This window comes from Sabethes cyaneus, chromosome 3, assembly GCF_943734655.1.
Source record: "Sabethes cyaneus chromosome 3, idSabCyanKW18_F2, whole genome shotgun sequence".
In the NCBI taxonomy this organism is placed as follows: Eukaryota; Metazoa; Arthropoda; class Insecta; order Diptera; family Culicidae; genus Sabethes; species Sabethes cyaneus.
The window spans coordinates 153,670,275-153,697,561 of record NC_071355.1 but is presented as its reverse complement, the minus strand read 5'-3'; the positions used below and the strand labels follow the sequence as shown (position 1 = coordinate 153,697,561).

The following is a 27,287-nucleotide window of genomic DNA, read 5'->3' as shown; positions in this document are numbered from 1 at the left end:
ATTAAACAATGGTTAATTCTAAATTACGTCTCGCAAGAATTGGATGCAACGACATGTTCAACTACATTTCATTACAATAATGCTTTACAGCGTAATTGCTCACGATCTGTGTTTTATATAAATTATAAAGTCGCCCGTTGTGATCTGATTTTGTTACGCTATTTTTGAATGAACCCTTCGTACAAATATTGTTTTTGATTGCTTCTTGCAGTGCTTGAACATTGCTGTATATTAACTTACACAATTTACTATTATTTTATGCTTTTTAATCAAATTTGAATATAGGTCCCACTTGCCCCGGTAAATGGGGCAAGTGGGTCCTATAGCCATAATTTTGAAAATTCTCCTCCAGATTCATTTCATGTAAATTGATAGGCCTTTTTCGTAATTAATTCATCGAAGTGATACCACTGAAGAGTTTCTCTGCTGAAAGAATTTTGAAATAATCATAGGTATAGAAAACACAGTGGAATAAACCCAAACTATGCATTTTTTAGGTCCCACTTGCTCCGGTGTACCTTACATGTGCAATTATTACCTTCTTGGTGTGCAGATGTGGTTCTGTGGTTTACGGCGTCGTTGGCTGTTCGTAAAGAAGTATGACAAACGAGCTCACTTCGACTCCCGATGAAATCAGCTTTTTTCGGAGATAAAAAAGGTTTCGCTATTTTTCGATGGGTGTCGGTAATATAGCATACTGACACCTATCGGAAAATAGTGAAATCTAGTATTACTTTTATCGAGAGCCTTTTCGTGCATTCGTAAAATCTACGAACCATTTTGTAAAATGCAATAATTCGTACGAATATTGCTTTGTTAATATGTACAAAACATTCAGGGCTGATTTTGCCAATCTACTTCGTGGTAGAAAACAACAAAAGAATTCGTAAAGCAAACGCTCGTTTTCGTACTATAAACCAAGTTTTATTATCAGTGTAGCACTTCTTGCCGTGACGTGACGTACCTTTTCACGGAGGGAGGTTATGATTATGTGGCAAAATGTGACAAGAGGGCTTTGATTTTGGTCAAAATTTGCGTGACGTCCTAAATTCATGTACCCTTTCTCTCTCTCTCTCTCTCTCGCCACCATCGCATATAATACTAGCCTACACTGGTACAGGAACGATGGTCGGTCTCCTCTAACATGGTATTCAGACGCCGTTTTGAGACGCATCTAATATAGAGGCTCGATTGGCTCGAGCAGCACGTTCCTGCTGACTGAGAGGACTGACACTCAACAGCTTGAAAGAGTAAAGCCCAAGAAACTGCGTTGCCGACGCGACATCTAGAATAAACCAGCAATGCGGTACAGCAGAGAACGGAAACAGCGAAATGACTGATGTGATGATGAATGTAGAAGTGTGAGAAATTAAGAGAACACTGCATGGGCGACACAGAGACGCTGTGCCACTCGTCAGAACGTGAATCACATCCCGAAGAAGATTTTTTTTCCATGTGTAGACTTATTATTGCGACCAGTATAGTTGATCTATTGTAATATCTCCCGGGTGTTTGCTGTATGACCTGCACTGCATTTCTTTTTGCTATAATTGCTATTGAGTGAGCGATATGCTTGTATGTATTGGGTTTTACCCTTCCTTCAAAGCTTGATCTACTTTACCTACTTATTCCTCGCTGCCAGTCCCATATCCCATATTATAGCCGTCACTGGCGAGGACTCCTTCGTTCCTCTGACCAGTACACTTAACTATAGGAGGGACTTTTGCACTGTCAAGAGGCTTCAGTGGGTAAATATATAGAATTCAGCATTAACGAAGGGTAAATGAGGGGCCTGAGAATAAACCCATGCTAAAGCCACTTGACATCGAATGACTTGATTCTACTAAGATTCGAACCCACGACCACTTGCTTGTCAAAGCAGACTTGGTAACCTTGCGGCTACGGAGCCCCTCAGAAGAAGATACAATGAACCGGAATCTTTCGGAAGAAAGAACGCTGCCCAGAAAAGCAGGGGTATGCAGAGTTCCAAGTAACAATTTGAGTCTTGTTGTACTTTTATTGTGGTTTTTAAGGCTAATTTTGGGCAATAGAACCGTTATAAGAGTGTAATCAAACCCACATAGTTACTGTAAAATGGGGTAACATTGATCAGTTAGACCAATCTCATAAATAAATAAAATGCACTCTTTCCTGGACTGATCAATATTACCCCGTTTTACGATACTTGGGAGTAATAAGGCGAGAAGTGCTGAGTACTACTACTGCAGCCACTTCCAGTGAAAGGTTTGACGCAAAGTACCAACGCATCACTGTTGAGAATAAAAGAGGCAGAAGCCATATATTGGCTGCAACGCACAATAGTCGGAAAATTGCGATTTTTGGCCAAAATTATTTTTTAGTTTCAAATTGATTCTAGATTATATTTGTAACAAAAGAAATGATTTAAACATATAAGAACTCATATTTAGGGTGATTTGGGGAAAAATGATCAAATGTTACCGATATAAATATTTGCTTGACAAAAAAAATTTTTCTTTCTCGCGGGGATTCTCCCATTTTGTCATTGAAACTCTCTTCAGATACTAAATAAATTTAGTAACAAAGGTAATCAAATTTGTTGAAAGAGTACTTAAAATTTCAAAGATTTGCTAAAAATATGACAATTTTAAAATTATTTTTTTTCGAAAAACGTCAAATTATAGCAAACTTTCAATTCATGTTTTGATACAACATACTTCGAGCTTTCAGACGCACTGTTAGAAACTGCGGCGACAAGAGGCGACAAGAGTTGTTTTTTTATTAAAGTTTGTGAAAATTTCATTTTTATTATAAGTAGCCTATGGCGCACCACATTGAGTTTAAATTTGTTTTCATTTCATTTTTTAATAGGCTAAAATATCAGTTTTAAAATAATATATAACAATAATATTTACATCCGCGATAACTATTTAATTTTTTGACTTTTTCAAAATGACTCATTTTTCAAACTTTTGAAATGGGCAACTTTGACGGCTTATTTCTACATGACATTTTTTTTCTTTGAAAATTTTATTCACGAATCATAAAAATATAGACAATTTACTACAAAACCGCGTTTAAGCATGTGCTAAAATATGAAATTTTACATTCGGCAATTTTGGCCGCTACTTTATATGGAGCCCTTCTTATGTGCAACAGTGACACGGCAGAGCAGAGGTGCTAGAGCTGCCGAAAAGAGATTCACCGTCGTAAGAAACGGCAGCACTGGGATCGCGTTCTTGCGGAGGCGGAGAATTGCTTCGAGAGGCACGATACGAGAAGCTTCTTCAATGCGAACAACGAAATCAGGAACCGAACCCGAGAAAACCCCTGCAAAGACAATAAAGGGAACCTGATTACCGAAAAATCAGAGGTGACCAGGCATTGGAAACAACATTGCGGTATACTGTTGAATGGTGAACAAGTACAAGAGCTGTCAACGGAAACAGGATAACAAGCTGTATCCAACAATTTTGGATGAAGTGAAAGAACCAGCTAGAGGGCTGAAAACGACAAATCAGCTGGAAAGGACGGTATCCCCGCCGAACTTTTGAAAGTGCGGAGCGAACGGCTGAGGAACTACCTACGGACTGGTTGTAGGGTCTCGTATGCTCTCGAACAGCGTCTCTACTTGATAAGAAACTTTCCGTTGCGTATTTGGACATTCTCCCTGAAATTTGCGAAAACTGCAAAGCCACAATCCATAAAACTTGTTGTCCGTTCAATTATGTTCCTGTTTAGCTGATCTGCAAAATTAAACAATCTTTACATTTTTACACTCGAACAACAAACAATCATGAATGTATCCATAGTAACTCCGTCAGGGCTAACTCGACGCTCCTCCAATGAATGTCAAAAGATTGTGCCCACTTGTGCTCAATATCCGCCATTATCGCTCGTGGAAAGCTGGATAAAGTGGCGTACGATTCGGTTAAACGGAATGGGCTGTAGCAGATTATGCTTGATTATTTGAATTTTTGAGTCACCGGTCAATTATGTGTGCAATTTAAAATTGATATTTTTCGGTGAATACGATAAAAATTTTTTTCTTTTCTTTACGTTTCGGCTTACTGATTTCCTATTCAGCCATCTTCAGAATATCAGCCTAATTATTTCATTTTAACTATTATCGGCTTTCCGTGCGCCAACCGCAAACGAGCTGCGTCGTCAATGGTGTTTGTCTCTTTACTCTCTTTACTGTAAAGAGACAAACACCATTGACGACGCAGCTCGTTTGCGGTTGGCGCACGGAAAGCCGATAATAGTTAAAATGAAATAATTAGGCTGATATTCTGAAGATGGCTGAATAGGAAATCAGTAAGCCGAAACGTAAAGAAAAGAAAAAATTTTTTATCGTATTCACCGAAAAATATCAATTTTAAATTGTACACAGATTATGCTTGAACATGGTTTTCAAACAAAACTAATTAGACTGGTTTGCGCTACCCTTGATGGTTCAAAATCAAGCGTCAGGATAGCGGGTGAGACATTGGACTCGTTAGTGACGTTAGATTGTTTGAAGCAAGATGACGGACTATTGAATTTGTTGTTCAACATTGCATTGGAAGGTGATATTCATAGGGCAGGCGTACAGAGAAGCGGTACCATCATTACGAAATCTCGTAGGCTCCTAGGGTTTGCGGACGACATCGATATTTTCGGCGTTAACGGTAGAACTATGGAAGAAGTGTACACGCATCTTAAAGAAGGAACTACGAGGATGAGGCTTATCATAAATTCTACCAAAACAAAGTACACTCAAGTCGCTTTTTACGCGAAGGATACGTCCCGCGTAAATTCCGAAATTCGCGTAAAAAAAATCGCGTAAATTCCGAAAATCGCGTAAAAAACCGCGTAAATTCCGAAAATCGCGTAAAAAACCGCGTAAATTCCAGAAATCGCATAAAAAACCGCGTAAATTCCGAAAATCGCGTAAAAAACCGCGTAAATTCCGAAAATCGCGTAATAAAACCGCGTAAATTCCGAAATTCTCGTAAAAAAAAACAAAATTTCGCGTAAAAATAGACGTAAAAATAGACGTTTTGAGCACATCCGCGTAAATTCCGAAAATCGCGTAAAAAAAACCGCGTAAATTCGGAAAATCGCGTAAAAAACCGCGTAACTTCCGAAAATCGCGTAAATTCCGAAATTCGCATAAAAAAACCGCGTAAATTCCGAAATTCGCGTAAAAAAACCGCGTAAATTCCGAAATTCGCGTAAAAAGCGACTTCAGTGTATACGGTTGCTGGAAGAGAGAGTAGTAGCCCTTTGGGTGTTCGAACTGTGAAGGCGATAAATGCAGATATTTTTGAAGTGGTCGACCTTGGTATGTTAGTGACATGTGACAATCATGTAAGGCGTGAAGTAAAAAGGCGGATAGCGGGTGCCAACAGGGCCTTCTACAGATTATGTAGCAAGCTGAGGTCCCGTTGGTACTCTATGGCCTCGAAGCGTGGACGTTGAAAGAGAACGACCGACGAGCGCTAGGTGTTTTTGAGCGTAAGATTCTATGATCAATTCTTGACGCCATATTAGACGAAGGCGTGTGGCTCAGGCACATGAATCATGAAATATATCAAGTATAGAAAGATGCGGATATTGTCAAGCGACTAAAACACGGTGGACTACAATAGGCTAGCCACGTAGCAAGGATGAGAGACCAGCGAAAATAATATTTAGCAGGGAACCCGAGAGAGCAGAGGCCGACAGCTTCGAGGCAGGCCCCATACCCGTTGGATGAGCGCTTTTGACGTGGATGCTAGAGCAGCGGGTGTTAGGAGCGACTGGCAAGCGGCAACTTATGCCCGAGAAACATGGAGACGTCTCCTGAATTCGAAACGAAATCTGTCGGGATAATAATGATATGAGATAATAGTATCTTGACGGTAGATTGTGAGCTGACCAAAAGGAAGAAGCCACACTTTGAGGAACAGTCGAATGTAGCCCACGCAGGCAACCATGGGGGCAATTGGAAAGCAATTGCGCCGGTATGACAAACTTGGAAGCCCTAACAATAGGCGAGTTCAAGGACGCCATCGTTAAGCAACAAAAGAACATTAAACCGGCTGAGAAGGATGGCACCAGAGCGCTACCTAAGGAAAAGTTGATCACCAGTCTGCATAGACCGATTGTAAGAATTTGTGTGTGAACAGCTATAGAAAGAGTGGAATGGGGTTATCTGCCTGATCTACTAGAAAAGTGACAAGCTAGAATGTGAGACGAGAACTATCATGCGTTCAATGTTCCTAATACCGCCAACGAAGTGCGTTCTCAAACCATCCTTCATCAAACCATCTGGGAAGTTATCAAACCGGTTTCGTTAAACGATTTGGTCAACGACGGACCAAACCTACACTACACTAAGGCAAACTTTCCAAAAAGGCTATTGAGGGTCGTTTGTACAACAAGGTAAAGCTTCAAATAGCCCTCATAAAATAAATATCCTGCATAAAATCAGCATAAAATAAATGAGCTTGATGGTATAACCTTACAGACGTCGTTGAAAAATAATGGAAACAGCCATGGTCCTAGATTACTTCTTTATGGTACATCCGAGTAGTTCGTGAAGCATTGTGATTCATGACTGCTACTTTTACTGTTAAATTGCGATCAAGGCGGTATGGTTTCAGCCATTTAATTATGGTGGGAGAGGCACTAAGTCGTGCGATTCATGCCAATAGAATGAACAGAAATGGCGGTCTGCGCGATCAAATGCCGCAGACTTAGGCGCCTTTTTCCGTAGCTCTGCAGTGCTAGATAAATTGTATTTACCCAAGCAGCCTACATATGGCACTTTTAGTAGCAGCAACTTATTTATGATTAAAATTAGTCACATATCGGTTGCCACAACTGAATTGTAACAACTGTGCTACTAGGGTAGTATGTGGTAGTTGATCTACCTGGAAAAATCCATGTTGATCTGTTGAGGTGTATGTTTTAGCGTCTCGGAACAGAATTCCGTCAGCTTTGAACCCACGCAAAAAGCGATAATTCCTCAATAATTAGCTATATTTTGTTTATCGCCTTTGTTAAAAATTGGAAACATAATAGATTTTTTCCAACGCGTTGGGAATATCGCCTGCACCAATGATTGATTAAAAAGTATTGTTAACGGAACACATAGAGCGTTCGCACATCATCACTACAATCGATGATAATCTATCAGATTCTGCTGATGTTGAAGACTTCAACTTCCTTAGTGCGGCAAGAATATCTTCGTCCGAGAAGCAGATGTTTCTAAGGCTTAGCACATCATTCGGAATGTCACGGATGACATATTCAATCTGACAATGAGTCGAATTAGGTGCAACATTCGAAAAGTGCTTTGCAAAAAGATTGCCGGGTTTACTAGAAGATTCGTCTGCTATACACATAGCATTTTGGGTTTCGTTTCAAATCCCGTTGAGTACGTAACACGTATTTTGAATAGAAAAATTGGTTGTACCTTCTGTAGTTAATGCTGGCACTGGCTCCCGATTTATCGGAGGATCGCACCGATTGATAGTACAGTAGTAGTACATCAACGACCAGCATGTAGAATGCCTGATTGGCAATATGTAAATGTACTACATACAGCTCTGAGCGTTGTTTCAATGCTATAACACCATCCCTCTATGAAAGAATGATGGACCGAAGACGAATCATACCGAATTTTGATGTTTCTCCAGTATTCCCAAGCATTGTTCTGTGGTATGGTGTTTTATAATTTAATCACGTGGTTTTTGTCTATTGTTTAATTTAAGCCAAGAGTTTTGGTTAATGTTATATGTTATCTATTGCAATTTTCTTCAGTCGATCATTAGTTCCGTTTAAGTATCGAATGAAATTCCTAAAACCTTTTGTAATAAAAATAAATACCAGACAAGTTTATGTGAGAGTAGCAATATATATGAATGGTTATTTTGAGAATTCACCGTCAGACGACAAATCTCTTGAACAGGTGATCCTTGTCGCCGCTGGTTCCATTCCATCATTCGTAACGTAACTTCAAAAGCATGGCCTATTAAGTGCCTCAAGCGTTATGCAAACATACCGATACTGCATTTATTGCAGCATGCGATGTTTGTGTGTGAAAGATGGTGACAGAATAAACATTTTTTACATGACATGAAAAAGTTACATCAAAAGAAAGTAACTTTGCTCTTAGGTACATGTATTTTCCGAGAAGTTAGTCATCTGCAATATCCGAACATTTGCTGAACCGGTGCTGCCGAGCCCCACAATCAAGAGCGCAACTACCCGAAAGCATAATGTGTTTAACTTACCGAATAGTTTGGCTTGCCAGCTCGGCTGTTCGCAAAATTTAATTTCATACCACCAGCGCACCGCCAGCAGAGCACGATTCGCTTTGGCTTCGCCCACCCGTATCGCTGCAAAAAGTGGGTCAGTATAAACAATTAGCTGAAAACAAAAGGACAGATCCCTGCTAGGAACAGCGCTTTTATTGAAATCTCAATCGCACCGTGCCGAGCAGCACACACACGAGCACGCGCGCCGTTCGGTACAAGCTTCTGGAGAGCACATAAGCCCGGTACATCTTTGTCGGATAAACACAACAGATTAAATTTAAACTTGCCCCGGAAACTTTTGCTCCTGCATATAGAATGTTTGAATCGCCAAACAGGGTTGGAATAGAGTCAATGTAGAACAGAAAAACAGACGATAAAAGCAGTGAAGGGTGAAAGTTGAAGTTCAGCTCATCCAATAACATACGAAAAAAACTCTGAGATATGCGGAGGCACACATTTAGAAGCCCTTATTCTTGCAGCTTGTCCGCACAGTTGTGTTGATTATGCCGACCGACAACGATCCGACAGACATATGCTTCAGGTGACAGGTAAAATGTAGGGCAACACGAGAGCACCGGAAGGACAAAATATAGGAAAGCAATCTGCTTCGCATGCAAAAGGAGGGGTTACACACTTTTGTGCTGCACTAGGGGAAACGGACGGACGCTGGCTGGGAGAATAGTGCACGGGGTGAAAAAGGTTCTTTGTACTGTTATTGTGCTACTCTTAGCATGTGATGGCTTTGTTTGCTTAGGCTCTCTCATCTTCGTTGAAGCACGAGATTGGTAGATGCGACTCCACTCTGTTCGGTTTGGAGTAGGTTTGGTGGGCGGCGGCAGGCGGCAGTGGAAAAATGCGAAAAACCGAAAATAAAAGCAGCCACCAGCAAAAAGTGAACCCTTTTGCCAGCTTTGTGGGTTCTGTCGAGCGGTGACAGAGAGTCGTAAGAATGAAGACGAGCAGCAGCAGCAGCAGCAGCAGCATCAACAGCATGCATTCCGGGGAGACTTTCCCGCCCGGAGGTAAGCGCTCCAAGAAGCAACCAAGCTGTATATTTTCTCGGCAGCAAGGAAAAAAGGATACGAGAGAACAGCATCTGTTATTGTTTGCTTACGAGCTACTCGGGTATCTACGAGGGGATACAAAGTTAAAAATTCAAATATGGGAAGGAAAAACATTCTGCTGCATAAATATCGGTTCGACTCTATTTGCTTAACGTTTGACTTTTGATTTTTTGTTCGGTCGCATGTCTGACTTTTCCGTTTCGATTTTGCCGCCGCTGCTAGCTCGCCCGTGGAATCGAAAGGGGTTGTTGTTATGATGAATTTAATGATGCCGTTTTGGAATTGGTTGTCAGTGGGAGATTGGATTAGGGACGATTTTTGTCACATCGTAAACGACTTTGAGTTGAGATTGAAAAGTTTGCATACAGCTTTTGCGGTAAAGAAGGATCAATTTCAAAGCTCCTCGAATGCGCTCTGCGCGTGGTGGAGACAAGCAAAGCTAAATTACGTTTGATATTGATTCAGTGTTGGAATAATGTGTTTATACAAGCAAGGGTAGTGACTTATTCTCGGTAACGAATAAGATATTGACCTTGTTGAAATGGTAGTCTGCGTGGCTCTGTGGTTAGTGTTGTATTTTTGATGAAGACGGGCTTTCAAGTACAGCATCTACTGCAGTGGCATAATAGGGCGTTACATGGAGTCAGTTTCGGAGTGTTGGAAAAACAAAAGCAATAGGTTATCCTTGGGAAGCCAGAAATGGACTGAAGCAAAACTTTGAACTTAAACGTCTTGACCATCCTTTATAGACAGGCTTTACAGCCGGGTATTAGAGCACAGGACAATTACGGGGTTAGTGCAGTGATCTTACTAACTCTATCTAGCAAGCACCCCCTAGCTAAGATTCGAACATATGACGACTGACTTATCAGACCAGCATCATAACACGAAGCTAACTGGGCGGTAGAGTAGAGCTCCCATTAAGGGCACATTCTTCAACTACAGCAATCCACCCAATGAGGCGATGGGTGGTGCTGTACGCCCAACGCGATATCTCAGCTGTCCAGTAACCAATAGAGTTTATTTTTGGCAATTGACTAGGTTATACCAAATACTAACAATGTACCAAAAATCAACTTTATTGATTAATAGACAACTAAGAAATCGCTATCGGCATACACCACCACCCACCGCCTTATTCGGGAGACTGCTGTATAGCCTAATCAGCTTCGGCACTCCAACAAATGATAAATCCGATGATGTTAGGAACAAGTTTCACGACAGGCTCAAGAGGGCCGTGCACAAATCACGACGTTAAAATCGTCATGGGAGTAGCAAATGCGCAAATCAGGAGAAAAGAATTCTTCCGTCCTATCATAGGAATATGTAACCTTCATCTGTCGATCAACGATAATGGTCGAATACTGGTCGATAATGGTTCATAAATTTTGCCTCGTCCAGAGAAACGGCCATTTGTAGCACCTACTTTCCACGTCTCAATGTTCAGAAACACATCTTTAGGTGTCCAAATTGAGAGAGTTTCACAAAACTAGCATGCCTTCATTGACGGTTGACACTTCTTTGATGTTATCGATGTAGACTTTTCGAGCAACAAATATCGATTGTGACCACTCCCAAGCAGGGACCGAAGGGGTTACACTTTTTCTATTACATTTACCAGCTTGCAATGCTATGTCAGACTCTTAACCAATACCATTGCTCTGTGCTGTTTCTGTACCGGCAGTGCCTATCTTATAAGTGTCGAGACTAGCCAGAATATGTACATGATAATAAGCAAACATTTTCATACGTTAGCCGACCATTCACACAAAATGTCGTGTAGAAATGACATGCATGCGCCGCTTTTTGCTTACAGTTCTAGTTGAAATAGTATGGTGAAGTGATAGAGAATAAGATGTATTGGGAACCTTCTTATTTAAAACCGTGTTGTTTGGGGGAAAGCTGTATTTTTGCCGCAAAGCAGCAAAAGAGAATACAAAAAAGTGTCTCCAAGACTGGTGACACTTTTGACGTAGGACTACGTCTTACGGCAAGTTTTGAGATAGGGTGTCATTCCAAAAAATCGAAAAATGCGACCGTCACGAAAAATGAAAGGTTTTGAGCGCTAATAGCTCAGCGGTTTTCCGATCGATTTTTAATATTCTTACACCAATCGATCGGAAAATCTTCTAAGAATTGACTCCAATGAAGAAAAGTATGGATTCTTGATGTTGAACTATAGAAAAATTGAAAATAATGAACCTATGTTTTACCAGAATTCTCGCTTCGTGATTGGTTGGAAGATTCTGTACGATGATCTAAGCCTATACCTATTTGATATCTGTGCTTGGGAAGTAAGCCAAAACAAGTGACAAAGCTTCTTCATTTCAACAAGATTTCTTAACACCGCGGTTAAACCTAGACCATTTTGATGTCCTTGCTTGGGAAGTGCGCCAGAGAGAGTAACAAAGCCCCCTCGTACCAACAGATTTCTTGCGAACGCGATTAAACCTAGTCCAACTTGATGTCTGTGTTAGGGAAGTGTGCCAGAAAAAATGACAAAAGCTCGTTGTCCTGACAGATTGCAAATTCTTTACTGCGAGACGATTAAACCTAGGCGAATTTGATATCTGTGTTGGAAAAATGTGCTACAGCTGTACTGTTCGGTTATAATACGGCTCTGTATGAATACGCATGCTTGCCGTTTCATTGGAAGTGTAGTGGAAAGATGTGCTGTTGATAAAATAGGATTGAATTGGTAAAATCCCTTCAACGTGGGAAACCATGGATAATAAAAACAATCTTTAATTTCAGTAAGGTAGCAGGAAAGCAATAGTTTGTGTTCTTGATTTTGTTAAATTGTTTTCAAATGCACAATCTTTTGAGAATTGAACGTATGCAATGTTACTACTTTGATAAATGTTACATACAACGAATGTAGCATGTATATATGTTACATATAGCATGTATACATGAAGAATCGAATGATTACAAGCATGAATACATGCTACTATCACTATACAAAGAGACTTACGTAGTCCTGCGTCACCTATATATGCGGTCGTGTCTTGTACACAACCCCTCTGATTTTTCCCCCATATCGAAGAGTGCCTGACATGTAGAACAAAAGATGTTTTCGTTATTCTTGCATTTCTTTTCGGTGCTTGTGTACTAGTAACATGTCGCAAGACTGGTAGCAAGATAAAATGGTAAAAGTCTTCAAATTTTTGTCACCAACCAGTACATTTAACGTCCCTGCTCTCAAGTAACAATTTGGGTTTTATTACACTCTTATGATGGCATTTAAGACCAAAATTGGTCTTGAAGACTACCATAAGAGTACAATGAAACTCACATTGTCGCTTGGGCTATCTCATCATGTGTAATATCCACGCAAGGTTGTCGCAAGCGGCGAAGGCTTCCACTAGGAAGACGCTGCCTTATAATATTCACCAGTTGCCGGTAGATGACGTGCCAGCGTAATAGGGTAACCAACCTATTTTGGACCCCTTCAGCAGCTGTACATAATTTGGACACTTCCATTTGATTTTTCTGTAAGTGTCCAAATTATGTACAGCTGCTGATGGGGTCCAAAATACGTTGGTTACCCTACGTCAGAGAGCTTAATTAGCGCATCGCGGAACAGCAGGCGCTTCCAAGGCGCTTTGAAACAACTTCGAGAGATATGGTAGGCAAGACGCATGGAAGACAGCGTGACGGCTGGTTTGAGGCCGAATGCTAAAGAGTGACAACTGACAGAGGACCAGACCAGGAGTCGCATGCATACTGCGGCTACACTTCGGAACAGAGAAAGGTGTAGTAAGGCTAGAGTTGCGAAAAAAACTCATCATCCAAACAATCGTGGGTACGAGGAACATATCCCAAGCAACAATGTGAGTTTTATTGTACTCCTATGGTGGTCTTCAAGACCAATTTTAGTCTTAAATGCCATCGTAAGACTGTAATGGGATGCTATCCGAGATAGAGGAGCGATTCGCCAGCAACGACGCTCGAAGATTCTATAAACCGGTGACGAGCAGGAAATTTGGCAGGCTTGTGACGATAGGTGAGGTGTGATGAGGAGCTGGTGTGATTGTGCTGGTAACCCACTTACGGCGATAGCGGCAGGTGGAAGAAGCACTGCCAGATGCGCAATTCCAGTCGACTGGAGAAGAACAGGATAAGAATAACATAAGTGAGCAATGGTCAGGAGGAGCTCAAAAAGGTAATAAATGAGCTGAAAAACGGCAAGGCTGCAGGAAAGGACGGTATCCCGGCTGAACTTCTAAAAGCGAAGCGCAATCGGTTATAAGAAGCAATCCACCAGATCATTGTCAGGTGGAATAGGAATATCGGAAAAACAAATACAGGGGGAGTAGTTGGATAGCCTCGTTTGCTCTATTAAAAACCTAATCAAGGCATAACATTGCTCATTTATGTAGGGTAGCCTGATGCTACCCTATGAACTTAGTCTCTAAATTTCGGAGAACGGTCCCGGGAAAGAAAACACATTTTCTCTCTTAGCCGACCACCACCTGCTTGGATTCGTCTAGAGAGATTCCTTAGAATCGACTTGTTTATTTTTCTCCAAACAACAGTTCTTTACTTAACCTACCATGAAGGTTAAATTTTCCCACCTTGTCTAGTGATCTAGAGGCTTTCTCCACATGATAATTGTTTTCTCCTATTTCGGCGATAACCAAATTTCATTCCGTGCGCTGAGTTCCTCTCTTGTCTCTTTCGCTAGTGGATTGGTTCAGGCCCTGCGGTGGTCAAAGAACAAAATGAACGACCGAGGTGCGTACTGCAAGCCACGTGGAAATGTTTACATATATGTTTACTTTGTTCTACGAACCACACTGCACGTGGAAGAAGCAGTTTAAATAAGGGTTTGTTCAATTTCAATTTCTTTGCGCGCACCCTTGGAGAAACTGGGCCTGGTATTCCAATTCCAATAAATGTTTTATTGTTTTAGGCCGTCTCTGGTTGTTCTGTTTTCTGACCAACGCGGCTACTTCTGACTTGTCGTGACAACGACCGGGATTCAATACACTGACTCCAGGTTAGTTCTCAAGTTCGTTAAAAGGAGGGTAGGGTCGTTACATCTCCCCTCCCACTCCTCGCTTTATGAGCTGCGTCTCAGAAGGAGAGACTTAGGAACCAAGTAATTCAAGCAAGTAATTCATCTTGTAGACTCATAACCTGTTTGTAGACTTCGAGGTGATCATAAAATGGTCAAATGAAATTAACTGTAGCAGATAAAGCTAGAACATGCTTTTCCGACGAAACTAGTTTAGCTGATTCGTGCGACGCTGGATGGATCAATCATTCGTCAGAATATCCGATGAGACCTCAGCTGCTGTTGTGACGTTGGATGGACTGAAGCAAGGGGATGCATTCTCTAAACTGCTTGTCAAAATTTATTTCGGAAGGTGCAATACGAAGAGCAAAAGTGGAAAGGAACGGGACTACGACCACGAAATCGCACATGCTTTTCAATTTTGCGAATGACGTCGATATCGTTAAAATCAAGCACAGAGCAGTGGAAGAGGCCTTTAGGCCTTAAAAGAAATTGGAAGTATCGATACTGAGACCAGGGCCCGATAACGTCACCTTCAATTGCATAGCGTCACTCAACAATGAAGCAGTGAAGATTTGGTTTCAACAGAAGCAGCACCGCTTCAGTTTCAAACTGGCTTTTCAGTCAGCGTCAGCGAAACGGGTTTCACTTCATCATGACTATCAATTTCAACTTTTCATTTATACGTTTCTATTAAATATTCAGAAGAAGGCCAGCAACTTTGAATTGAACTTGAGTAACATTTCCTACAATGCAACGCATATTAAAGTTGACCTAGTCAATGTCGACAAATCGTGCCTGACTTTCTACCGTCGTCAATTGAAACAGCAACCAACTTCAACTGAAGCTTGCTTGAAACGTTCTGTTCAACGAATGAAGCAAGTCACTTCATGTATGAAGCGCAGGTTAGAGAAAGTCCATTTCATTTATTTATTTCGACGATGCCGGGCCCTGACTGAGACTCATTAGTACAGTAAATGAAGTACATGGTTTCTGTCAGGAAATATGGAAGCCCAGCTGGTGTTGGTGGAGCTATACAAATATGGTATACAGTAGTAGATAAATATGCTGATATAATGAGAGTAGAACAGTGCGGAAGGCTGCAGTGGGTTGGGCACGTGGCTAAAATGTCCAATGATAGAGTAGCCAAATTATTTTCAGCAGAAAGCTAGGTAGAGGCTATAATCTCAGGGACATACCCCGTACCCGGCTGATGTGCGCTATCGAAGATGACGTACGTTTAGCCGGTGTTCAAGGGGATTGGAGAATGACAGCCCAGAACCGGCAGTGCTGGAGAACCACTTTTTGTTCGGCGCAGGATTGATAATGGATCATCACCACTAGAGTACAGTAAGTAGACCTTCACTCTTCTGTTGATGGAGTCCTTAATCGGTCGATGATAATGGACTTGTTTCAAAGCCAAGGATGAAAACCACACTCAAAAGCGCGGATTATTTTATACTGGCATTTTGTTTAATTGATGGCCGTATTGTTAGTAAAATGAAGTGCGGAATACAAAGAATTCCTGGATAATATGGTAGTGCCAAAAAATGTAAGAAACTAAAACTCGGTAAAGTAGTGTTTAAGACCATACTAGGCATGAACTGAGAAGGGGAACACAGATAAGTTCGAGATGGCAATACGATGAACTACATAAACTTTTGCGTCATTTAGAAGCCCTAGCTTTCAACTAAAAGAAAAAATTACAGAAGAGTTACGAAATTTAATTACGTTTAATACATGTGTGAAAATAGTTTAATAGTAATGGTAGCGTTCGAGCTACCGCTCTCGCTAGACTTTGCCAAGCGTTTTACTGTAATCCTATATTTGATATGCAAACGACTTTATCTTACGTTCATTTATCTTTTTGTTATTGTCTGCAGATTTGTGCTTGCGATATCTCTGCAAAGACTGTCGGGCTTTTTTCCGGACTAAATTTTTATTGCCATTTTTGCGTTAAAAACTGTTACAAAAATTAGAAATTCGACATCTTTTGTTACACTACTATCTTGGATTGTATTATATTCATTCAATGAGGAAATATCAAAATGCCCGATACAGAACAGTTTCATTCTTGCCGGGATATGACACCCGATTCAAAAACTTGTCAGATGATAGTCTACAATCTAAAACCTAATGTGTCATGGGTTTTGCTGTGGTAGGCATACAATGTAAATATGCCTGCCGTTTTATACCCGATGGTATTGTTCTTCTTGAAAAACTTTTTCATAAATAATCTTTCTGTTTTGTTAAACAACAAGGTCCCACTTCGATAGCGACGTTCTCAAACATACAATGGAATGCGACAGTTTATCTTCTCCAATAGAAGTGCATGCTTGAGATTGTTATATTTACCAAACAATTCAGCTGTTTCGCAGTCAGTCTTCACAAAATTGCAACCGGAACCGGTTGCGTACGTGATGCATTTCTATTGAGAAGCACTCACCCGAATCCACAGTTGCTTCGCTTTGAAAAGCTTTCCAACTTCCTAAACTGGTCTGTCTGGTGTCTTCTCGGACAGTCTCGAAGAACTAGCACCACCACGACGACTTGGTTTTCACACAGTTTATAATTTTTCTTCCCCACCATGTTAAATACGACAAGCAAAGCACTTTTGTTTTCGCTTACGGAACATCACACCACACAGCGCACACACATACACACACGTATATGACAAAGAATAGCAGAACAACACTGCAATAAGTGTTCTATTGTTCTCGCTCTTAGTGGAATGAGCCGGGGTCGAACAGCGTTTTGCGAGTGACTCGAACGAAAAGAAGTTATTATCTTTTAAATGTATTTAACCCTACAATTATGACTACAATAGTACATACTTCTAAATTCTAAATAGAGGATGGATTTTTGAACAATGCATTTAAAAATCATGAACACTCATCAGCACTCAAATAGGTAAATGTTATTTATATGTAAATGCTCTATAAATAGATATTCGTGCTTAACTACATTTAAAGCTCGAATCCATTACCATCACTCTATTAAAGAATGTCAATCTCAACCTGTCTATATTTGTCACATTGTTGAAAATAGATATTTATTGAAGCATACCGTTATATCTTCGGGCTGTCTGCTACAGCAAATACACATACATACTCTAATGTTACGGATTTCACCGATAGTACGAGCTCTTGAAAATGTCTGCTAATGTACGATGTTCCACCTTAATTGACGCTTTGGTTGCCTCTGTCAGTGTTATTGAGCAAGATTGAATGTGTGATTTAAAGAATAATTAATTTTCATTTTCAACAAATTACTTTTGAACTGAATGGCCCAAGTAACACACTTTCGTCACATTGAATTTCAGTAACCTACGTATAATTGAATCGTTTGTTTGAGAAACCCCACAAGCGCCATTTAGTATGAGTCAATTTTCAAAGTTCAAAATTTTTAACACTTTAGAATCCTCGGGGATGAAGTAATTTGCGGTTTCGTCACTAAACGAGAATGACCTTAGCTAGGGTTCGTAGGTGTAGGCTTTAGAGGGGAGCAAAGAGTGGAGGAGAGGAACCCGGAGTTTGGAATGTTGTTGATATTATTCCTACTGCAAACAGCTTCAGCGAGGGCCACAGTTAATGTCAAAAAATCTTTATATGTGTGCGTGATGGAATACTTCATTCTTATATCCTCTCTCAAATTCTGAAAAAAGGTTGGTTCCACAAACCCCTTTTAGTTGGGGTTGAAAATATTTCGAGAAAATCAGTTTTATGTTGTTTACCCACAATTGTGTCAAAAGCACAAACGATTCAATTATTCATAAATCAGTTGCCCCAATGAAATACGACGAAAGTGCGTTACATGGAAGAGTACTAAATCATCTTCACCACGTTCTATTAGCGGTTTGAGCAGAAACTTAGGTAACTTGTCAATTTAAAAGTTTAATTGAAGTATTGATCTTCGCTGTTTAATATAAGGAGCTTAGGTGCTTTAGGCAGCTGAGGTCTAAAATAATAAAAACATTTTCTTCTTACTGTTTTATACTGGTTGCATATTTATCATTTACTTATTGTTTACTATGCCTATTATCTTATTCCATTATCTTCTGGTTTGGTTGAATTTTATTCCTAGACTGGTAATTGAATAGCCATAGAAGTTATTTCTGAAGCCTTAAGATATTAGCATATGGTGATAGGTATTGACACAGTAGTAATTTGGACAATTTGTTCATTAATTCAAGCATAATTAAGCAAGCGGGTAATTGCGGTGGTAATTAACCCGTATTATTTAATTGTCTAAAACATCACCAACGCACCAAGATAAGAGGTTGAGTATCTTGCAGTTCGGTGCAGTTAATTAATATTAATTACCTATAAGCTGTGATCAATATCATTCAACTGGAGTGTATTTTCAAGCGCCTATTGGAAAAATTTCAAAATGTGACCACATCGTTATCACATCGTTTAAACCAAATGGATCTGTCGTAGAGTAAAGTGGGGTAAGAATACGCAGGCGGAAATAGTGCGCATTGGTGTCGTACCTAGCTCATAACTAATACATCTAAGTGTTATTGCAATAAAAGGGCATACGTACCGTTTTACTTGTTTATAACGTATGTGCAGCTAATATCGATATTGAATGATTTTATGTTTATGATTTACGTTTTTGTAAATGTATAAAACTTGTAAAAAACAATTAATTTTAAACTACCTCGCCAATCGACAGCTATATATTGGTCTACAGAGTTTAATAGTACCACCATTAAAAACAAAATCATTGCGTACTATTACGGAGTTTCCAGCTTTTTGGACCCTCACGTGAAAAGTATTAGCGTGATTATTTTCTGTGTGTCCCACACACGTTTGCAATTTAGCAATTTAAACCATTAGTGTTTCGTCATTTCCTCTCCTGTGTACTCCTCCTTGCTTGACAAGCATATTACAAGATAATTATTATTAAAATATGACTTTGCTTAGAAATCGTAAAATTGCTGCAAGGCACCAAAGTGTCATTTAAAATATAACGTTTATGTATGTTATTGTCAGAGATAAAAATGAACGGTATTTTTCGAAACCGAACGATACTGCTTACAGAACATCACCGTTATGTATCAAGTAAAACAACAGTATTTTACAGAAAACAACAATATCCACACTAGCAACACTGCACAATACGGTTTGACAGGCTATCGAGTCAGTTGGTCAAACTAAAGCCTAAACCCTATAAAGGTATGGCCGACTGAAATTCCGCCGATTTGGCAGCCTTGCATAAACTTTAAAAAGCAGTAACGTTTCCAAAGATGAAAACACATGCGTGACTACCAGAGGGGTGCGGGTGGTGTGGCTGTCAAACTACATACATTGCCCATGTTCCACGCATTAGTTTTGGTACCTGTTTGGTATCTTTGGTTCTGGTACTTACTAACTGGTTGATTCATTTTAAAACAAATGAAACTAAGCAAAAAGCAGTTAAATACAGTCTTTATGCTATAATTTACTAGGATTATTAGCTGTTATTTTAGATATGCAGCCTATTTCAAATCCTTGCATGTTTAGTCCGTAAAATTTTGATAATTTCAGTCCCTTGATGACTACGTGATTGTATCAGCAGTTCACTGTATGACTCAATTTTTATTCTGTATCGATTGTAAACATTTCAATTTTAGACGTTTTCTTCAAACATCAAGTTGAATCACAGGGAGTTTTACAAACATGAGCTTTTACGAATTTGTCATATATACTGGAAATCGTCGCTGTCAGCGGCCTGTATTATATGGACTTATTTAATCACAGAAGAAGTTAGTCTAAACAACGTAAGTTTTTAATCAGTAATAAGTTAATAAGTTACAATACTTTTCGATGAGAGGTCTAACAAATGATAATACAGTAGACTCTCGGAAAAGTTAACTCTCTAAAAAGTTAATTGTTCAGAAAAGTTGAGCGAATGGCGACTCTCATGTGACGCTCTAAAAAGTTAATTTCTTGCTTAACTTTTCCGAGCATTTGAATTTATTCGTTGGCTGACCTATCATTCACACACCTACACGGTTCCTTTCGTCCTTGATTGCGCTCTTTCTCATTCTTGCCTTTGTGCAATTTTTGCATGGCCGGATGTGAATGTATGTAAGCAGTGAATTTAGGATAGCCAGTGTGTTAACACTTGTGCCTCTCAGTTGCAACATTAATTTGATTCGAACAGGTAGTTACTTCGCGACCTTTGATACGATGCTGAAAAAACGCAAAAAACAGGACAGATCAGATTGAATTTCGATCAAAAAGTCGAAGTTTTGAAGAAATCTGACCGTGGCGTCGAAGGGAAAAGATTGGCTTTGGAATATGGCGTTTCTGAAGCAGCGATTTCCAAAATTAAGAAAAAGCGATATGAAATTCTAGCGGCAGCATCACAGACACTAAAAAAATCACGAAAGAAAACGCTTCACAAACCAGAATACGTTGAGTTGGACAAAGTTGTGCTAAAATGGAATTCATAAAACTTTATCCAGAAAAACATCTCGACTCGTTCTTTGCAAGTGATGGATGGCTCTCTAAATTCAAAGAAAGGCATGGAATCCGTTTTCTCAAAATTTGCTGTGAAAGTCTTTCCAGTGATACTGCAGAAATCACACTATTTATACACAAATTACGAAAGATATTGGACGAAATGCAAATTACAGGCGCACAATTGTACAACGCTGATGGATCTGGTTTGTTTTATCGTTTGATACCAGATAAAACTTTTGTCGCAGCAAGTGAAAAGACTGCACCGGGACACAAAATTTCCAAGGAGCGAATCACATTTTTATTGTGTGCAAATTCGGACGATACTCACAAGTTGAAACCGTTAGTTATTGGAAAATCTGCAAACCCACGTTGTTTCAAAGAGAAGGGATTTAAAAATCCTCTAGAGTACGCTAGCTCTAACAAAGCTTGGATGAATTCTCAACTATTCTTTGACTGGTTCCATAATTCATTCGTGAAGCAGGTACTTGTTGACGCGATTTACATTCAGTTACATTTTAATTTTTATTCAATTTTATGTTTGTTAGGTTCAGAATTATGCCAATGAAAACAATTTACCACCGAAAGCAATCTTGTTGATTGACAACTGTTCAGCCCACAAGCCAATTGATCTTCTGAAAACAGTCGATGGAAATATTACGGCAATGTTACTACCAGCTAACGTTACAGCGATTTTGCAACCGATGGACCAGAATCCTATAAGATTAGTAAAATTAGAATACCGTAGCAAGCTGTTGTGTAATATTATTGCAAATGACAATGTTCCAGTTGATGTTTTATTAAAGAAACACTCGCTAAGCGACGCAATACTTCTACTGAAAGCTGCTTGGGACAAATTGCCAAGAACTGTTTTGATTAATGCTTGGAATAAAATCAAAAACTGGGTTGACGGCGAATACGATTCTGAAGACAATCTTCCACTGGCTGCGTTGATTGAATCAAATGACGTCTACAATGGTACACTACGCGAAATAAAACTATTGTGTTCACAGGTAGGCAAGCGTTCTGAGGCCGAGATTAGTATTGATGATATTGAACAATGGAACGATGATCAAATAACAGAAGAGGATGAAGAATCAGACGTGTGCGCCGCTGTTGATAATATATCTGAAAGCGAGCCAGATAGTCAAGAATCAAAGTGACTTACACTGAGGCCATTCAAAGTGTTAATAATTTGATAAATTGGTACAAAATCACCAATGATGCGAGCCAAATAGCCGATCTTTTGGAAATACGAGCGAATATTGTCAAGGCTTATACTATAAAAGAAAAAAAGCAAACTAGTCTAAGAGACTATTTTAAACCTGCTTAAACTCATTGTTATAACCATTCATTGATAGTATATATTAAAATATGTTTCTACTATATTTCTCTTCTATATTCATCCTTTTCTTAATGACTACTCAGAAAAGTCAATCATTCGGAAAAGTTAATCGACCCAATCCCCAATAGATTAACTTTTCCGAGAGTCTACTGTATTGTTTCATGTTCGATTGGAACGATTTTTGACAGTTCGATGAAAATTACCTGATAACAGTCGTCCAGAATTTACATTTATAGGGCTTTATGTCAGAACTGTTACTTGTAATTTGGCCGAATATGGCCGTACGTAGTACCTTTTTCCAGCACAGAATCCACCATAAGTACACCTGGAGGTCACCAAATCAGACAGAATCACAGATCGACCACGTTTTGATCGACAGTCGGCACTTCTCAGACATTATCGACGTCAGATCCTATCGAAGCGCTAACGTTGACTCGGACCACTACCTAGTGATGGTTAAGATGCGCCCAAGACTCTCCGTTGTGAACAACATTCGGTACCGACGCCAGCCTCGGTTAGATCTCGCGCGGCTGAAGCAGCCAGACGTCGCCGCAAACTACGCGCATTCACTCGAAGCTGCACTGCCGGAAGAGGACGAGCTGGACGAAGCCCCTCTCGAGGACTGTTGGAACACTATCAAAACAGCCATCAGCAGTGTAGCGGAGAGCTCCATCGGGCATGTGGCCCGGAATCAGCGGAACGATTGGTTTGACGATGAATGTCAAAGGAGGGTGATGGATGAGGAGAACGCTGCGCGGGCGGCCAAGATGCGCAGTGCCACACGTCAGAACGTGGAAAGACACAAACAGAAGAAGATGCAGCGAAACCAAATCTTTCGGGAGAAAAAGCGCAACCTGGAAGAGCAGGAATATGCGGAGTTGGAGCGGCTGCATCGTTCTCAGGAAACGCGGAAGTTCTACCAGAAACTGAACGGATCCCGCAAAGGCTTTGTGCCGCGAGCCGAAATGTGTCGGGATAAGACTGGCAGTATTCTGACGGACGATCGTGAGGTGACGGATAGGTGGAAGCAGCACTTCGACGAACACCTGAATGGCGCCCAGGCTGAAAACCATGGCGGCGGGGAAAGCGATTTCGACGGTGCAGCAAACGGGGAAGAGGTGCCAGCCCCAACGATAGGCGAAGTTAAGGAGGCCATCATGCAGCTAAAGAACAACAAGTCAGCTGGAAAAGATGGCATCGGAGCGGAGCTTATTAAAATGGGACCAGAAAAGCTGGCCGTTTGTCTACACCGACTAATTGTTAGAATTTGGGATACGGAACAGCTACCGGAGGAGTGGAAAGATGGGGTTATCTGCCCGATCTACAAAAAGGGCGACAAGTTGGACTGTGAGAACTATCGAGCGATCACCGTTCTCAATGCCGCTTATAAAGTGCTGTCCCAAATCATTTTCCGCCGTCTATCACCAATTGCGAATAGATTTGTGGGAACTTATCAAGCCGGCTTCGTCGAAGGTCGGTCTACAACGGATCAAATATTTACACTGCGGCAAATCCTCCAAAAGGGCCGTGAATACAGAGTTCCCACGCATCATTTATTCGTTGACTTCAAACCCGCATATGATACCATCGACCGGAAAGAGCTATGGAAAATCATGGACGAGAACAGCTTCCCCAGGAAGCTCATCAAACTGATTAAATCTACGATGGATGGTACGCAGTGCTGTGTTCGGATTTCGGGTGGATTGTCAAGTTCATTCGAATCACACAGAGGGCTTCGTCAAGGTGATGGTCTTTCATGCCTGCTGTTCAACATAGCGCTACAAGGTGTTATGAAACGAGCGGATATCAACACGCGGGGCACGATATTCAACAAATCTAGTCAATTCGTCTGCTTTGCCGATGACATGGATATTATCGGCAGAACATCTGTGGCGGTGGCTGAACAGTACACCACACTAAAGCGCGAAGCAGAAAAGATTGGGTTAAAGGTAAATACGTCTAAAACAAAGTACATGCTGGCCAGCGGAACCGAGGCCGAACGACACCGCTTGGGCAGTAGTATATTGATCGACGGCGATGAGTTTGAGGTAGTCGATGAATTTGTCTACCTTGGCTCACTGGTAACGGCGGACAATGATACCAGCCGTGAGATTCGGAGGCGTATTATCAGCGGAAGTCGTGCTTACTATGGGCTCCACAAGCAATTGCGGTCGAGCAGACTAAGTCCCCGTACAAAGTGCACCCTGTACAAGACGCTTATTAGACCGGTTGTTCTCTACGGGCATGAAACATGGACAATGCTCGAGGAGGACCTGCGAGTGCTCGGAGTTTTCGAACGAAGAGTGCTAAGAACGATCTTCGGCGGCGTACAGGAGAACGGAGTATGGAGGCGGAGGATGAACCATGAACTCGCACAGCTCTATGGCGAACCCAGTATCCAGAAGGTGGCTAAAGCTGGACGGATGCGATGGGCAGGGCATGTTGCAAGAATGCCGGACAACTGCCCTGCAAAGATGGTGTTCGCCTCAAATCCGGTAGGAACAAGACGACCAGGAGCGCAGCGAGCAAGATGGTTAGACCAGGTGGAGCGAGATCTGGCGGAGAGTACTCGGTGTCCGAGGAATTGGAGAGCGGTAGCCCTCAACCGAGTTACATGGAGAAATTTTGTTCAACAGGCTTTGTCTTAGGACGGCAAGCCACCTAAGTAAGTAAGTAAGTTGTTTGTAATTTATGTTTGTTACATTAGACGGCATTGTGAAACCACAAAAACCAAATCTGCATATATGGTAAAGGAGGAATTTAGGATGAGAAAAACGCAGCGCGGGTACAAATGTCGAATGTGGAGCGATACAAACAGAAGCGGAGAAAGCAAACCTGACTCTTCCAGGCAAAGAAGCGCCACCAGGAGAAGATGGAGTGCGAACTCGAGCAGCTGTACCGCTTTCACGACACACGGAAGTTCTAACAGAAAATCGACGAATCGCGCAAAGGCTTTGTGCCGCGAGCCGAAGGGTGCAGAGATAAAGATGGAGGTATCTTGACTGACGATAGTGCGGTGATCGAAAGGTGGAAGCAACACTGCTGGAACACCTGAACGGCATGCAGGCGGAAGATCGTGATAGTGGAGGAAGTGACCTCACTGGTGTAGCAAGCAACGAAGATGTTCCACCCCTATCTATAAGGGAAGTTTAAGAAGCCATCCAGCGGCTGAAGAACAACAAAGCTGCGGAAAAGGTTGGCATAGGAAAAAAGCCAAGCGAAGACTGGGTGCTAATTACGTTATCGAAATTTGACCTTCTGTTTTTATACGAAGTGAGAAGTATTCTCAACCAGCTGTTAGAATACTGGACAGTGCGGGGTCAGTGCTACGATCCTATTGACTCTAACAGCCTCTCCCAGCCTCGGTTGGCATAGGAGTGGAACTTATTTAAATGGGCCCGGATAGGTTGGCCAACTGTTTTCACCAATTGATTGTCATGATTTGGGATACGAAACGACTACCGAAGGAGTGGAAAGACGGGGTTATCTGCCCTATCTACAAGAAAGGCGATAAGCTGGATTGTGAGAACTACCGAGCGATCACTATACGTATTGCTTCCTACAAAGTGCTTTCCCAAACCATCTTCCATCGACTATCGCTAATAGCCAATAGATTTGTGGGAAGTTACGGACCAAATCTTCACCCTGCGGCAAATCCTCCAGAAGCGCCGCGAATTCCAAGTTCCTGTTCATTGATTTCAAAGCCGCATATAATAGTGTAAATTGACAAGAGCTATGGAAAATTCTGGACGAAAACCTCTTTCCGGGTAAATTCATTAGACTTTTCTTGGCTACGATGGATGGGATCCAGTGCTGTGTGAAAATATCGGGTGGATTGTTGGAACCATTAGCCTCCCAGTTGGCCTCGAGTTGGAATCTCGGCTGGGAGAGGCTGTTGGAATCAATAGGATCGTAGCAACTGGCCCTGGCAACTGGTCCATTTTCAGATCCCGGTTTCTTGTTTAAAGCGACAGACTTCGTAGGCAGTTTTTAGAGTACAGGGCAATTGCGGGCCTAGTGCTACGATCCCATTGCTTCTCACCAGGGACCGAAACGGTTGCACTTTTTCTATACATCTATCAGCATGCAATCCCATGTCAAATTCTTAACCAATACCACCGCACTGTACTGTTTCTGTATCGACAGTGCCTATCTCTTGTAAGTGTCGAGACCAGCCCGAATACGTACATATTAGTATACATAAGCAAACATTTTCGTACGTCAGCTGACTATTCATACAAAATGTCGTGTACAAACGACATGCATTTGCCGCTTTTTGCTTACAGTTATAGTTGAAACAGTATGAAGAAGAGATAGAGAATAAGATGTATTGGACAGCATTTTATTTCAAACCGTGTTGTTTGGGGGAAAGCTGTAGGGTATTGTCGTTATCGTCGGGCCACTGTTATGGTCGGGCCATCACGATGTTACAGTTTTAGTAACTCATGATATCTATGATACAACCATTGTAAAACTTCTTACTGTGATAACTAACTTTTCACAATAATGTGAGTTTCAATCGTATATTCAAAACACCCGTACTGACTGAGTTCAGTGACTGAATCTTACAAAAAAAAGTTTTCCAGGCGCAATTAACTTTTCTTCAAGAAATGATTCATGAAATGCAATTAACGAGATAAATTTTGAAAATGTATGAAGTGTGTTGTGCTGCACACGACACAATTTGTAAAGGTCGGGCCACTTGAGTAGTCATGGTTGGGCCACCATAATTTTAAGCGCAGAAGCGTAATAATCGCTAGAGAATGTCAGTCACGTAAAATGTGATGAAATAAAGCAAAACTAATACGATAAAAGCCTAGATTTTTGTTGCTTTTTTCATAGTAATTGTACGCTTCGGAAAAGGCGATTGTAGCAATATTGATTTTACAAGATCGCCAAAATTTCGCAATTTCGCAAAAATGCAATTATAAATAGGGTATTTGTACCTATATGAGTCGTTGTTCACGGAATTCATTCTTTTCATGTCTCTATATAGAATTTCAATAGGTATGTCTTAGATTTTCTGCGGCGGCCCAACATGCACAACATGGCCCGACTATGACAACATATTTTGTCTACACGTAAATGCCTATAACTTTTTTATTTTTCAAGAAATCAGTTCAAAACTTTCCGGAAATATAC

General features: G+C 40.9%; 1 protein-coding gene and 1 pseudogene across 1 annotated transcript in view; one reads left to right on the top strand and one right to left on the bottom strand.

The window, feature by feature from the left end:
• LOC128744064 (tyrosine-protein phosphatase Lar) overlaps positions 1 to 27,287 on the bottom strand; it is a 366,801-nt gene that overhangs the window by 272,251 nt on the left and 67,263 nt on the right. The gene's annotated exons all lie outside the window — the stretch shown is intronic.
• The window catches only part of LOC128740290 (jerky protein homolog-like), a 29,030-nt pseudogene continuing 7,711 nt past the window's right edge, over positions 5,969 to 27,287 (top strand).